A 12,614-nucleotide genomic window follows, 5' to 3' on the forward strand; every position below is an offset into this window, starting at 1 on the left:
AGCTCAGTTGTATGCTTTACATAGCTCTGGATATTTCTAGAGGTGGAGAGAAACTGTTTTGACAGTAGTAAAAACTGCTCCTTTCTGGATATGCCAATTTACACACGCTCAAAGGTTGTATACGTTTCATGAATCCTGACTTGCCCTATTCATGTAGCTGAAAGCCTGTCACCACCTCTAGAAACAACAGTTACACCAATCCAATTCAAATCATTTTTTCCAAAGGAATATCTTCTGCCGGGTCAAAGTTGCATCTGACAAAGATAGGTGTTTAAAAATCTACTTTGTAGTTTCAGAACACCAACATGACTCTGAAGAGTACAGAAGTAAAATGGTATCATTTCAAAGTTCCTAATACCACATAAGCTTCTGAGCGGAAGCATGTAATAAATATATCAATTTTTCTGGAAAAGTAAGAGTGGATATTGGTTTTCACCTCAGATGGGACTCGAACCCACAATCCCTGGCTTAGGAGGCCAGTGCCTTATCCATTCGGCCACTGAGGTACAGATAAACACTTGCAGTCTAGAGGCATTATTTAAATGTATTCAATTGTTAAACACTGGTGTCTGCACACAGGACATTTCTCAGTTCTCTCCATAAGTAAACTTCCCATTTTCATCCTCTTCCATCCCCGACTTTAACACTCTGTTCTGTGCTATAATGGAGGCTCTGCATTTCGCGCAAGTGGAGAGAAATTGGAGGAGAACCACTTTCGACTCAACACTTCTTCTTTCCTGGATGCTTTTCTCAATAAACTGGGCTTTGACAGTGGTATCAAGCCGTCCTTGTCTTCAGCAGGACACAGAAACAGGCACCAAGTCTCCTAACCAAGTTCAACCACACTCTGCAACTTAATAGACCAATGCTTCACAAATTAGCCAACTGTGTCATCAGCAAAGGCAGCTAATGTGCCAATCCTTTATAATTCTTCTGTAGTACTTCTCTTTCTCGTAGGCAAAATTAGCACTTTAACTGCACAAATCATACAGATTTTACACTTGAAGCACTCCATGAACACATACTTACACACCTTGCATTTCATCTACACACCCTTAAGCTAAAAACGCATTCTGTCAAGTCAAAATTCTGCAACCCTATTACATATTCAGTGCGTGTACATAGAAGCACTTCTTAATGCCACTAACATGAACAAGATTTTAGGCTGAAGATGCAATCTAAATGACTGTGCAGTATGTACTCCACTTCATGAATAATTAGGAATGAGAACACAATGGCTATATGAGTATTGGAAGAGCCTGCTTCCATTCTGAATGGAAAGCTGAGTTGTGTGACCATTGGCAAAAACCGACCACGAAGGGACTCGAACCCTCAATCTTCTGATCCGAAGTCAGACGCCTTATCCATTAGGCCACGCGGTCATATGTCCTGCTGAGCTTATTTTTATAATGTAGGTGGTATGCAAGAATGGGAAATATGATATTTATAGTTATTTAGGTTTACATCCCATTGTGTGTTTTCAGCTCCTTTCAATTAAAGCACTCTTTTGGAATCTATATAATGAAAATGTCACCAGTACGATAAGCTTTTGTTTTCTTTTTTGCTGATAAACCTCTTTCTTCATGAGAATAAAGCTCAGTTGTATGCTTTACATAGCTCTGGATATTTCTAGAGGTGGAGAGAAACTGTTTTGACAGTAGTAAAAACTGCTCCTTTCTGGATATGCCAATTTACATACGCTCAAAGGTTGTATACGTTTCATGAATCCTGACTTGCCCTATTCAAGTAGCTGAAAGCCTGTCACCACCTCTAGAAACAACAGTTACACCAATCCAATTCAAATCATTTTTTCCAAAGGAATATCTTCTGCCGGGTCAAAGTTGCATCTGACAAAGATAGGTGTTTAAAAATCTACTTTGTAGTTTCAGAACACCAACATGACTCTGAAGAGTACAGAAGTAAAATGGTACCATTTCAAAGTTCCTAATACCACATAAGCTTCTGAGCGGAAGCATGTAATAAATATATCAATTTTTCTGGAAAAGTAAGAGAGGATATTGGTTTTCACCTCAGATGGGACTCGAACCCACAATCCCTGGCTTAGAAGGCCAATGCCCTATCCATTAGGCCACTGAGGAACAGATAAACACTTGCAGTCTAGAGGCATTATTTAAATGTATTCAATCGTCAAACACTGGTGTCTGCACAAAGGACATTTCTTAGTTCTCTCCATAAGTAAACTTCCCATTTTCATCCTCTTCGATCCCCGACTTTAACACTCTGTTCTGTGCTATAATGGACTCTCTGCATTTCGAGCAAGTGGAGAGAAATTGGAGGAGAACCCCTCTCGACTCAACACTTCTTCTTTCCTGAATGATTTTCTCAATAAACTGGGCTTTGACAGTGGTATCAAGCCATCCTTGTCTTCAGCAGGACACAGAAACAGGCACCAAGTCTCCTAACCAAGTTCAACCACACTCTGCAACTTAATAGACCAATGCTTCACAAATTAGCCAACTGTGTCATCAGCAAAGGCAGCCAATGTGCCAATCCTTTATAATTCTTCTGTAGTACTTTTCTTTCTCGTAGGCAAAATTAGCACTTTAACTGCACAAATCATACAGATTTTACACTTGAAGCACTCCATGAACACATACTTACACACCTTGCATTTCATCTACACACCCTTAAGCTAAAAACCCATTCTGTCAAGTCAAAATTCTGCAACCCTATTACATATTCAGTGCGTGTACATAGAAGCACTTCTTAATGCCACTAACATGAACGAGATTTTAGGCTGAAGATGCAATCTAAATGACTGAGCAGTATGTACTTCACTTCATGAATAATTAGGAATGAGAACATGATGGCTATATGAGTATTGGAAGAGCCTGCTTCCATTCTGAATGGAAAGCTGAGTTGTGTGACCATTGGCAAAAACCGACCACGAAGGGACTCGAACCCTCAATCTTCTGATCCGAAGTCAGACGCCTTATCCATTAGGCCACGCGGTCCCATGTCCTGCTGTGCTTATTTTTATAATGTAGGTGGTATGCAAGAATGGGAAATATGATATTTATAGTTATTTAGGTTTACATCCCATTGTGTGTTTTCAGATCCTTTCAATTAAAGCACTCTTTTGGAATCTATATAATGAAAATGTCACCAGTACGATAAGCTTTTGTTTTCTTTTTTGCATTTAAACCTCTTTCTTCATGAGAATAAAGCTCAGTTGTATGCTTTACATAGCTCTGGATATTTCTAGAGGTGGAGAGAAACTGTTTTGACAGTAGTAAAAACTGCTCCTTTCTGGATATGCCAATTTACACACGCTCAAAGGTTGTATACATTTCATGAATCCTGACTTGCCCTATTCAAGTAGCTGAAAGCCTGTCACCACCTCTAGAAACAACAGTTACACCAATCCAATTCAAATCATTTTTTCCAAAGGAATATCTTCTGCCGGGTCAAAGTTGCATCTGACAAAGATAGGTGTTTAAAAATCTACTTTGTAGTTTCAGAACACCAACATGACTCTGAAGAGTACAGAAGTAAAATGGTACCATTTCAAAGTCCCTAATACCACATAAGCTTCTGAGTGGAAGCATGTAATAAATATATCAATTTTTCTGGAAAAGTAAGTGTGGATATTGGTTTTCACCTCAAATGGGACTCGAACCCACAATCCCTGGCTTAGGAGGCCAGAGCCTTATCCATTAGGCCACTGAGGCACAGATAAACACTTGCAGTCTAGAGGCATTATTTAAATGTATTCAATCGTCAAACACTGGTGTCTGCACACAGGACATTTCTCAGTTCTCTCCATAAGTAAACTTCCCATTTTCATCCTCTTCCATCCCCGACTTTAACACTCTGTTCTGTGCTATAATGGACTCTCTGCATTTCGAGCAAGTGGAGAGAAATTGGAGGAGAACCCCTCTCGACTCAACACTTCTTCTTTCCTGAATGCTTTTCTCAATAAACTGGGCTTTGACAGTGGTATCAAGCCGTCCTTGTCTTCAGCAGGACACAGAAAGAGGCACCAAGTCTCCTAACCAAGTTCAACCACACTCTGCAACTTAATAGACCAATGCTTCAAAAATTAGCCAAATGTGTCATCAGCAAAGGCAGCCAATGTGCCAATCCTTTATAATTCTTCTGTAGTACTTTTCTTTCTCGTAGGCAAAATTAGCACTTTAACTGCACAAATCATACAGATTTTACACTTGAAGAACTCCATGAACACATACTTACACACCTTGCATTTCATCTACACACCCTTAAGCTAAAAACCCATTCTGTCAAGTCAAAATTCTGCAACCCTATTGCATATTCAGTGCGTGTACATAGAAGCACTTCTTAATGCCACTAACTTGACCAAGATTTTAGGCTGAAGATGCAATCTAAATGACTGTGCAGTATGTACTCCACTTCACGAATAATTAGGAATGAGAACATGATGGCTATATGAGTATTGGAAGAGCCTGCTTCCATTCTGAATGGAAAGCTGAGTTGTGTGACCATTGGCAAAAAACGACCACGAAGGGACTCAAACCCTCAATCTTCTGATCCGAAGTCAGACGCCTTATCCATTAGGCCACGCAGTCATATGTCATGCTGTGCTTATTTTTATAATGTAGGTGGTATGCAAGAATGGGAAATATGATATTTATAGTTATTTAGGTTTACATCCCATTGTGTGTTTTCAGCTCCTTTCAATTAAAGCACTCTTTTGGAATCTATATATTGAAAATGTCACCAGTACGATAAGCTTTTGTTTTCTTTTTTGCATTTAAACATCTTTCTTCATGAGAATAAAGCTCAGTTGTATGCTTTACATAGCTCTGGATATTTCTAGAGGTGGAGAGAAACTGTTTTGACAGTAGTAAAAACTGCTCCTTTCTGGATATGCCAATTTACACACGCTCAAAGGTTGTATACGTTTCATGAATCCTGACTTGCCCTATTCAAGTAGCTGAAAGCCTGTCACCACCTCTAGAAACAACAGTTACACCAATCCAATTCAAATCATTTTTTCCAAAGGAATATCTTCTGCCGGGTCAAAGTTGCATCTGACAAAGATAGGTGTTTAAAAATCTACTTTGTAGTTTCAGAACACCAACATGACTCTGAAGAGTACAGAAGTAAAATGGTACCATTTCAAAGTTCCTAATACCACATAAGCTTCTGAGCGGAAGCATGTAATAAATATATCAATTTTTCTGGAAAAGTAAGAGTGGATAATGGTTTTCACCTCAGGTGGGAATCGAACCCACAATCCCTGGCTTAGGAGGCCAGTGCCTTATCCATTAGGCCACTGAGGCATAGATAAACACTTGCAGTCTAGACGCATTATTTAAATGTATTCAATCATCAAACACTGGTGTCTGCACACAGGACATTTCTCAGTTCTCTCCATAATTAAACTTCCCATTTTCATCCTCTTCCATCCCCGACTTTAACACTCTGTTCTGTGCTATAATGGAGGCTCTGCATTTCGCGCAAGTGGAGAGAAATTGGAGGAGAACCACTTTCGACTCAACACTTCTTCTTTCCTGGATGCTTTTCTCAATAAACTGGGCTTTGACAGTGGTATCAAGCCGTCCTTGTCTTCAGCAGGACACAGAAACAGGCACCAAGTCTCCTAACCAAGTTCAACCACACTCTGCAACTTAATAGACCAATGCTTCACAAATTAGCCAACTGTGTCATCAGCAAAGGCAGCCAATGTGCCAATCCTTTATAATTCTTCTGTAGTACTTCTCTTTCTCGAGCACTTTAACTGCACAAATCATACAGATTTTACACTTGAAGCACTCCATGAACACATACTTACACACCTTGCATTTCATCTACACACCCTTAAGCTAAAAACCCATTCTGTCAAGTCAAAATTCTGCAACCCTATTACATATTCCGTGCGTGTACATAGAAGCACTTCTGAATGCCACTAACATGAACAAGATTTTAGGCTGAAGATGCAATCTAAATGACTGTGCAGTATGTACTCCACTTCATGAATAATTAGGAATGAGAACATGATGGCTATAAGAGTATTGGAAGAGCCTGCTTCCATTCTGAATGGAAATCTGAGTTGTGTGACCATTGGCAAAAACCGACCACGAAGGGACTCGAACCCTCAATCTTCTGATCCGAAGTCAGACGCCTTATCCATTAGGCCAAGCGGTCATATGTCCTGCTGTGCTTATTTTTATAATGTAGGTGGTATGCAAGGATGGGAAATATGATATTGATAGTTATTTAGGTTTACATCCCATTGTGTGTTTTCAGCTCCTTTCAATTAAAGCACTCTTTTGGAATCTATATAATGAAAATGTCACCAGTACGATAAGCTTTTGTTTTCTTTTTTTCATTTAAACCTCTTTCTTCATGAGAATAAAGCTCAGTTGTATGCTTTACATAGCTCTGGATATTTCTAGAGGTGGAGAGAAACTGTTTTGACAGTAGTAAAAACGGCTCCTTTCTGGATATGCCAATTTACACACGCTCAAAGGTTGCATACGTTTCATGAATCCTGACTTGCCCTATTCAAGTAGCTGAAAGCCTGTCACCACCTCGGGAAACAACAGTTACACCAATCCAATTCAAATATTTTTTTCCAAAGGAATATCTTCTGCCGGGTCAAAGTTGCATCTGACAAAGATAGGTGTTTAAAAATCTACTTTGTAGTTTCAGAACACCAACATGACTCCGAAGAGTACAGAAGTAAAATGGTACCATTTCAAAGTTCCTAATATCACATAAGCTTCTGAGCGGAAGCATGTAATAAATATATCAATTTTTCTGGAAAAGTAAGAGTGGATATTGGTTTTCACCTCAGATGGGACTCGAACCCACAATCCCTGGCTTAGGAGGCCAGTGCCTTATCCATTAGGCCACTGAGGCACAGATAATCACTTGCAGTCTAGAGGCATTATTTAAATGTATTCAATTGTCAAACACTGGTGTCTGCACACAGGACATTTCTCAGTTCTCTCCATAAGTAAACTTCCCATTTTCATCCTCTTCCATCCCGACTTTAACACTCTGTTCTGTGCTATAATGGACTCTCTGCATTTCGAGCAAGTGGAGAGAAATTGGAGGAGAACCACTCTCGACTCAACACTTCTTCTTTCCTGGATGCGTTTCTTAATAAACTGGGCTTTGACAGTGGTATCAAGCCGTCCTTATCTTCAGCAGGACGCAGAAACAGGCACCAATTCTCCTAACCAAGTTTAACCACACTCTGCAACTTAATAGACCAATGCTTCACAAATTAGCCAACTGTGTCATCAGCAAAGGCAGCCAATGTGCCAATCCTTTATAATTCTTCTCTAGTACTTCTCTTTCTCGTAGGCAAAATTAGCACTTTAACTGCACAAATCATACAGATTTTACACTTGAAGCACTCCATGAACACATACTTACACACCTTGCATTTCATCTACACACCCTTAAGCTAAAAACCCATTCTGTCAAGTCAAAATTCTGCAACCCTATTACATATTCCGTGCCTGTACATAGAAGCACTTCTTAATGCCACTAACATGAACAAGATTTTAGGCTGAAGATGCAATCTAAATGACTGTGCAGTATGTACTCCACTTCATGAATAATTAGGAATGAGAACATGATGGCTATAAGAGTATTGGAAGAGCCTGCTTCCATTCTGAATGGAAATCTGAGTTGTGTGACCATTGGCAAAAACCGACCACGAAGGGACTCGAACCCTCAATCTTCTGATCCGAAGTCAGATGCCTTATGCATTAGGCCACGCGGTCATATGTCCTGCTGCGCTTATTTTTATAATGTAGGTGGTATGCAAGGATGGGAAATATGATATTGATAGTTATTTAGGTTTACATCCCATTGTGTGTTTTCAGCTCCTTTCAATTAAAGCACTCTTTTGGAATCTATATAATGAGAATGTCACCAGTTTGATAAGCTTTTGTTTTCTTTTTTGCATTTAAACCTCTTTCTTCATGAGATTAAAGCTCAGTTGTATGCTTTACATAGCTCTGGATATTTCCAGAAGTGGAGAGAAACTGTTTTGACAGTAGTACAAACTGCTCCTTTCTGGATATGCCAATTTACACACGCTCAAATGTTGTATACGTTTCATGAATCCTGACTTGCCCTATTCAAGTACCTGAAAGCCTGTCACCACCTCTAGAAACAACAGTTACACCAATCCAATTCAAATCATTTTTTCCAAAGGTATATCTTCTGCCGGGTCAAAGTTGCATCTGACAAAGATAGGTGTTTAAAAATCTACTTTGTGGTTTCAGAACACCAACATGACCCTGAAGAGTACAGAAGTAAAATGGTACCATTTCAAAGTTCCTAATACCTCATAAGCTTCTGAGCGGAAGCATGTAATAAATATATAAATTTTTCTAGAAAAGTAATAGTGGATATTGGTTTTCACCTCAGATGGGACTTGAACCCACAATCCCTGGCTTAGGAGGCCAGTGCCTTATTCATTAGGCCACTGAGGCACAGATGAACACTTGCAGTCTAGAGGCATTATATAAATGTATTCAATCGTCAAACACTGGTGTCTGCACACAGGACATTTCTCAGTTCTCTCCATAAGTAAACTTCCCATTTTCATCCTCTTCTATCCCCTACTTTAACACTCTGTTCTGTGCTATAATGGAGGCTCTGCATTTCGAGCAAGTGGAGAGAAATTGGAGGAGAACCACTTTTGACTCAACACTTCTTCTTTCCTGGATGCTTTTCTCAATAAACTGGGCTTTGACAGTGGTATCAAGCCGTCCTTGTCTTCAGCAGGACACAGAAACAGGCACCAAGTCTCCTAACCAAGTTCAACCACACTCTGCAACTTAATAGACCAATGCTTTACAAATTAGCCAACTGTGTCATCAGCAAAGGCAGCCAATGTGCCAATCCTTTATAATTCTTCTGTAGTACTTTTCTTTCTTCTAGGCAAAATTAGCACTTTAACTGCACAAATCATACATATTTTTACACTTGAAGCACTCCATGAACACATACTTACACACCTTGCATTTCATCTACACACCCTTTAGCTAAAAACCCATTCTGTCAAGTCAAAATTCTGCAAACCTATTACATATTCAGTGCGTGTACATAGAAGCACTTCTTAATGCCACTAACATGGACAAGATTTTAGGCTGAAGATGCAATCTAAATGACTGTGCAATATGTACTCCACTTCATGAATAATTAGGAATGAGAACATGATGGCTATAAGAGTATTGGAAGAGCCTGCTTCCATTCTGAACGGAAAGCTGAGTTGTGTGTCCATTGGCAAAAACCGACCACGAAGGGACTCGAACCCTCAATCTTCTGATCCGAAGAGAAACAGTTTTGACAGTAGTAAAAACTGCTCCTTTCTGGATATGCCAATTTACACACGCTCAAAGGTTGTATACGTTTCATGAATCCTGACTTGCCCTATTCAAGTAGCTGAAAGCCTGTCACCACCTCTAGAAACAACAGTTACACCAATCCAATTCAAATCATTTTTTCCAAAGGAATATCTTCTGCCGGGTCAAAGTTGCATCTGACAAAGATAGGTGTTTAAAAATCTACTTTGTAGTTACAGAACACCAACATGACTCTGAAGAGTACAGAAGTAAAATGGTACCATTTCAAAGTTCCTAATACCACATAAGCTTCTGAGTGGAAGCATGTAATAAATATATCAATTTTTATGGAAAAGTAAGAGTGGATATTGGTTTTCACCTCAGATGGGACGAGAACCCATAATCCCTGACTTAGGAGGCCAGTGCCTTATCCATTAGGCCACTTAGGCACAGATAAACACTTGCAGTCTAGAGGCATTATTTAAATGTATTCAATCGTCAAACACTGGTGTCTGCACACAGGACATTTCTCAGTTCTCTCCATAAGTAAACTTCCCATTTTCATCCTCTTCCATCCCCGACTTTAACACTCTGTTCTGTGCTATAATGGAGGCTCTGCATTTCGAGCAAGTGGAGAGAAATTGGAGGAGAACCACTTTCGACTCAACACTTCTTCTTTCCTGGATGCTTTTCTCAATAAACTAGACTTTGACAGTGGTATCAAGCCGTCCTTGTCTTCAGCAGGACACAGAAACAGGCACCAAGTCTCCTAACCAAGTTCAACCACACTCTGCAACTTAATAGACCAATGCTTTACAAATTAGCCAACTGTGTCATCAGCAAAGGCAGCCAATGTGCCAATCCTTTATAATTCTTCTGTAGTACTTTTCTTTCTTGTAGGCAAAATTAGCACTTTAACTGCACAAATCATACATATTTTTACACTTGAAGCACTCCATGAACACATACTTACACACCTTGCATTTCATCTACACACCCTTAAGCTAAAAACCCATTCTGTCAAGTCAAAATTCTGCAAACCTATTACATATTTAGTGCGTGTACATAGAAGCACTTCTTAATGCCACTAACATGGACAAGATTTTAGGCTGAAGATGCAATCTAAATGACTGTGCAGTATGTACTCCACTTCATGAATAATTAGGAATGAGAACATGATGGCTATAAGAGTATTGGAAGAGCCTGCTTCCATTCTGAACGGAAAGCTGAGTTGTGTGTCCATTGTCAAAAACCGACCACGAAGGGACTCGAACCATCAATCTTCTGATCCAAAGTCAGACACCTTATCCATTAGGCCACGTGGTCATATGTCCTGCTGTGCTTATTTTTATAATGTAGGTAGTATGCAAGGATGGGAAATATGATATTGATAGTTATTTAGGTTTACATCCCATTGTGTGTTTTCAGCTCCTTTCAATTAAAGCACTCTTTTGGAATCTATATAATGAAAATGTCACCAGTACGATAAGCTTTTGTTTTCTTTTTTGCATTTAAACCTCTTTCTTCATGAGAATAAAGCTCAGTTGTATGCTTTACATAGCTCTGGATATTTCTAGAGGTGGAGAGAAACTGTTTTGACAGTAGTAAAAACTGCTCCTTTCTGGATATGCCAATTTACACACGCTCAAAGGTTGTATACGTTTCATGAATCCTGACTTGCCCTATTCAAGTAGCTGAAAGCCTGTCACCACCTCTAGAAACAACAGTTACACCAATCCAATTCAAATCATTTTTTCCAAAGGAATATCTTCTGCCGGGTCAAAGTTGCATCTGACAAAGATAGGTGTTTAAAAATCTACTTTGTAGTTTCAGAACACCAACATGACTCTGAAGAGTACAGAAGTAAAATGGTACCATTTCAAAGTTCCTAATACCACATAAGCTTCTGAGCGGAAGCATGTAATAAATATATCAATTTTTCTGGAAAAGTAAAAGTGGATATTGGTTTTCACCTCAGATGGGACTCGAAACCACAATCCCTGGCTTAGGAGGCCAGTGCCTTATCCATTAGGCCACTGAGGCACAGATAAACACTTGCAGTCTAGAGGCATTATTTAAATGTATTCAATCGTCAAACACTGGTGTCTGCACACAGGACATTTCTCAGTTTTCTCCATAAGTAAACTTCCCATTTTCATCCTCTTCCATCCCCGACTTTAACACTCTGTTCTGTGCTATAATGGACTCTCTGCATTTCAAGCAAGTGGAGAGAAATTGGAGGAGAACCCCTCTCGACTCAACACTTCTTCTTTCCTGAATGCTTTTCTCAATAAACTGGGCTTTGACAGTGGTATCAAGCCGTCCTTGTCTTCAGCAGGACACAGAAACAGGCACCAAGTCTCCTAACCAAGTTCAACCACACTCTGCAACTTAATAGACCAATGCTTCACAAATTAGCCAACTGTGTCATCAGCAAAGGCAGCCAATGTGCCAATCCTTTATAATTCTTCTGTAGTACTTCTCTTTCTCGTAGGCAAAATTAGCACTTTAACTGCACAAATCATACAGATTTTACACTTGAAGCACTCCATGAACACATACTTACACACCTTGCATTTCATCTACACACCCTTAAGCTAAAAACCCATTCTGTCAAGTCAAAATTCTGCAACCCTATTACATATTCCGTGCGTGTACGTAGAAGCACTTCTTAATGCCACTAACATGAACAAGATTTTAGGCTGAAGATGCAATCTAAATGGCTGTGCAGTATGTACTCCACTTCATGAATAATTAGGAATGAGAACATGATGGCTATAAGAGTATTGGAAGAGCCTGCTTCCATTCTGAATGGAAATCTGAGTTGTGTGACCATTGGCAAAAACCGACCACGAAGGGACTCGAACCCTCAATCTTCTGATACGAAGTCAGACGCCTTATCCATTAGGCCACACGGTCATATGCCCTGCTGTGTTTATTTTTATAATGTAGGTGCTATGCAAGGATGGGAAATATGATATTGATAGTTATTTAGGTTTACATCCCATTGTGTGTTTTCAGCTCCTTTCAATTAAAGCACTCTTTTGGAATCTATATAATGAAAATGTCACCAGTACGATAAGCTTTTGTTTTCTTTTTTGCATTTAAACCTCTTTCTTCATGAGAATAAAGCTCAGTTGTATGCTTTACATAGCTCTGGATATTTCTAGAAGTGGAGAGAAACTGTTTTGACAGTAGTAAAAACTGCTCCTTTCTGGATATGCCAATTTACACACGCTCAAAGGTTGTATACGTTTCATGAATCCTGACTTGCCCTATTCAAGTAGCTGAAAGCCTGTC

At 39.4% G+C, this 12,614-nt stretch overlaps 13 non-coding genes across 13 annotated transcripts; all 13 read right to left on the reverse strand.

Moving 5' to 3' along the window:
• Window positions 1-433: 433 nt before the first annotated feature.
• On the reverse strand, window positions 434-506 carry TRNAR-CCU (transfer RNA arginine (anticodon CCU)). Its single transcript has one exon. It is a non-coding gene; the product is annotated as a tRNA-Arg (tRNA).
• Window positions 507-1,309: 803 nt separating this feature from the next.
• TRNAR-UCG (transfer RNA arginine (anticodon UCG)) lies at window positions 1,310-1,382 on the reverse strand. Its single transcript has one exon. It is a non-coding gene; the product is annotated as a tRNA-Arg (tRNA).
• Window positions 1,383-2,024: 642 nt separating this feature from the next.
• Window positions 2,025-2,099, reverse strand: TRNAR-UCU (transfer RNA arginine (anticodon UCU)). Its single transcript has one exon. It is a non-coding gene; the product is annotated as a tRNA-Arg (tRNA).
• Window positions 2,100-2,902: 803 nt separating this feature from the next.
• Window positions 2,903-2,975, reverse strand: TRNAR-UCG (transfer RNA arginine (anticodon UCG)). Its single transcript has one exon. It is a non-coding gene; the product is annotated as a tRNA-Arg (tRNA).
• A 644-nt stretch (window positions 2,976-3,619) lies between these two features.
• Window positions 3,620-3,692, reverse strand: TRNAR-CCU (transfer RNA arginine (anticodon CCU)). The gene has a single exon. It is a non-coding gene; the product is annotated as a tRNA-Arg (tRNA).
• Window positions 3,693-4,495: 803 nt separating this feature from the next.
• TRNAR-UCG (transfer RNA arginine (anticodon UCG)) lies at window positions 4,496-4,568 on the reverse strand. The gene has a single exon. It is a non-coding gene; the product is annotated as a tRNA-Arg (tRNA).
• A 644-nt stretch (window positions 4,569-5,212) lies between these two features.
• On the reverse strand, window positions 5,213-5,285 carry TRNAR-CCU (transfer RNA arginine (anticodon CCU)). The gene has a single exon. It is a non-coding gene; the product is annotated as a tRNA-Arg (tRNA).
• Window positions 5,286-6,077: 792 nt separating this feature from the next.
• TRNAR-UCG (transfer RNA arginine (anticodon UCG)) lies at window positions 6,078-6,150 on the reverse strand. The gene has a single exon. It is a non-coding gene; the product is annotated as a tRNA-Arg (tRNA).
• Window positions 6,151-6,794: 644 nt separating this feature from the next.
• Window positions 6,795-6,867, reverse strand: TRNAR-CCU (transfer RNA arginine (anticodon CCU)). Its single transcript has one exon. It is a non-coding gene; the product is annotated as a tRNA-Arg (tRNA).
• An 802-nt stretch (window positions 6,868-7,669) lies between these two features.
• Window positions 7,670-7,742, reverse strand: TRNAR-UCG (transfer RNA arginine (anticodon UCG)). The gene has a single exon. It is a non-coding gene; the product is annotated as a tRNA-Arg (tRNA).
• A 644-nt stretch (window positions 7,743-8,386) lies between these two features.
• On the reverse strand, window positions 8,387-8,459 carry TRNAR-CCU (transfer RNA arginine (anticodon CCU)). The gene has a single exon. It is a non-coding gene; the product is annotated as a tRNA-Arg (tRNA).
• A 2,825-nt stretch (window positions 8,460-11,284) lies between these two features.
• On the reverse strand, window positions 11,285-11,357 carry TRNAR-CCU (transfer RNA arginine (anticodon CCU)). The gene has a single exon. It is a non-coding gene; the product is annotated as a tRNA-Arg (tRNA).
• Window positions 11,358-12,160: 803 nt separating this feature from the next.
• On the reverse strand, window positions 12,161-12,233 carry TRNAR-UCG (transfer RNA arginine (anticodon UCG)). The gene has a single exon. It is a non-coding gene; the product is annotated as a tRNA-Arg (tRNA).
• Window positions 12,234-12,614: the final 381 nt, after the last annotated feature.

The sequence above is a fragment of the Lissotriton vulgaris genome, chromosome 5 (genome assembly GCF_964263255.1).
Source record: "Lissotriton vulgaris chromosome 5, aLisVul1.2, whole genome shotgun sequence".
NCBI lineage: Eukaryota > Metazoa > Chordata > Amphibia > Caudata > Salamandridae > Lissotriton > Lissotriton vulgaris.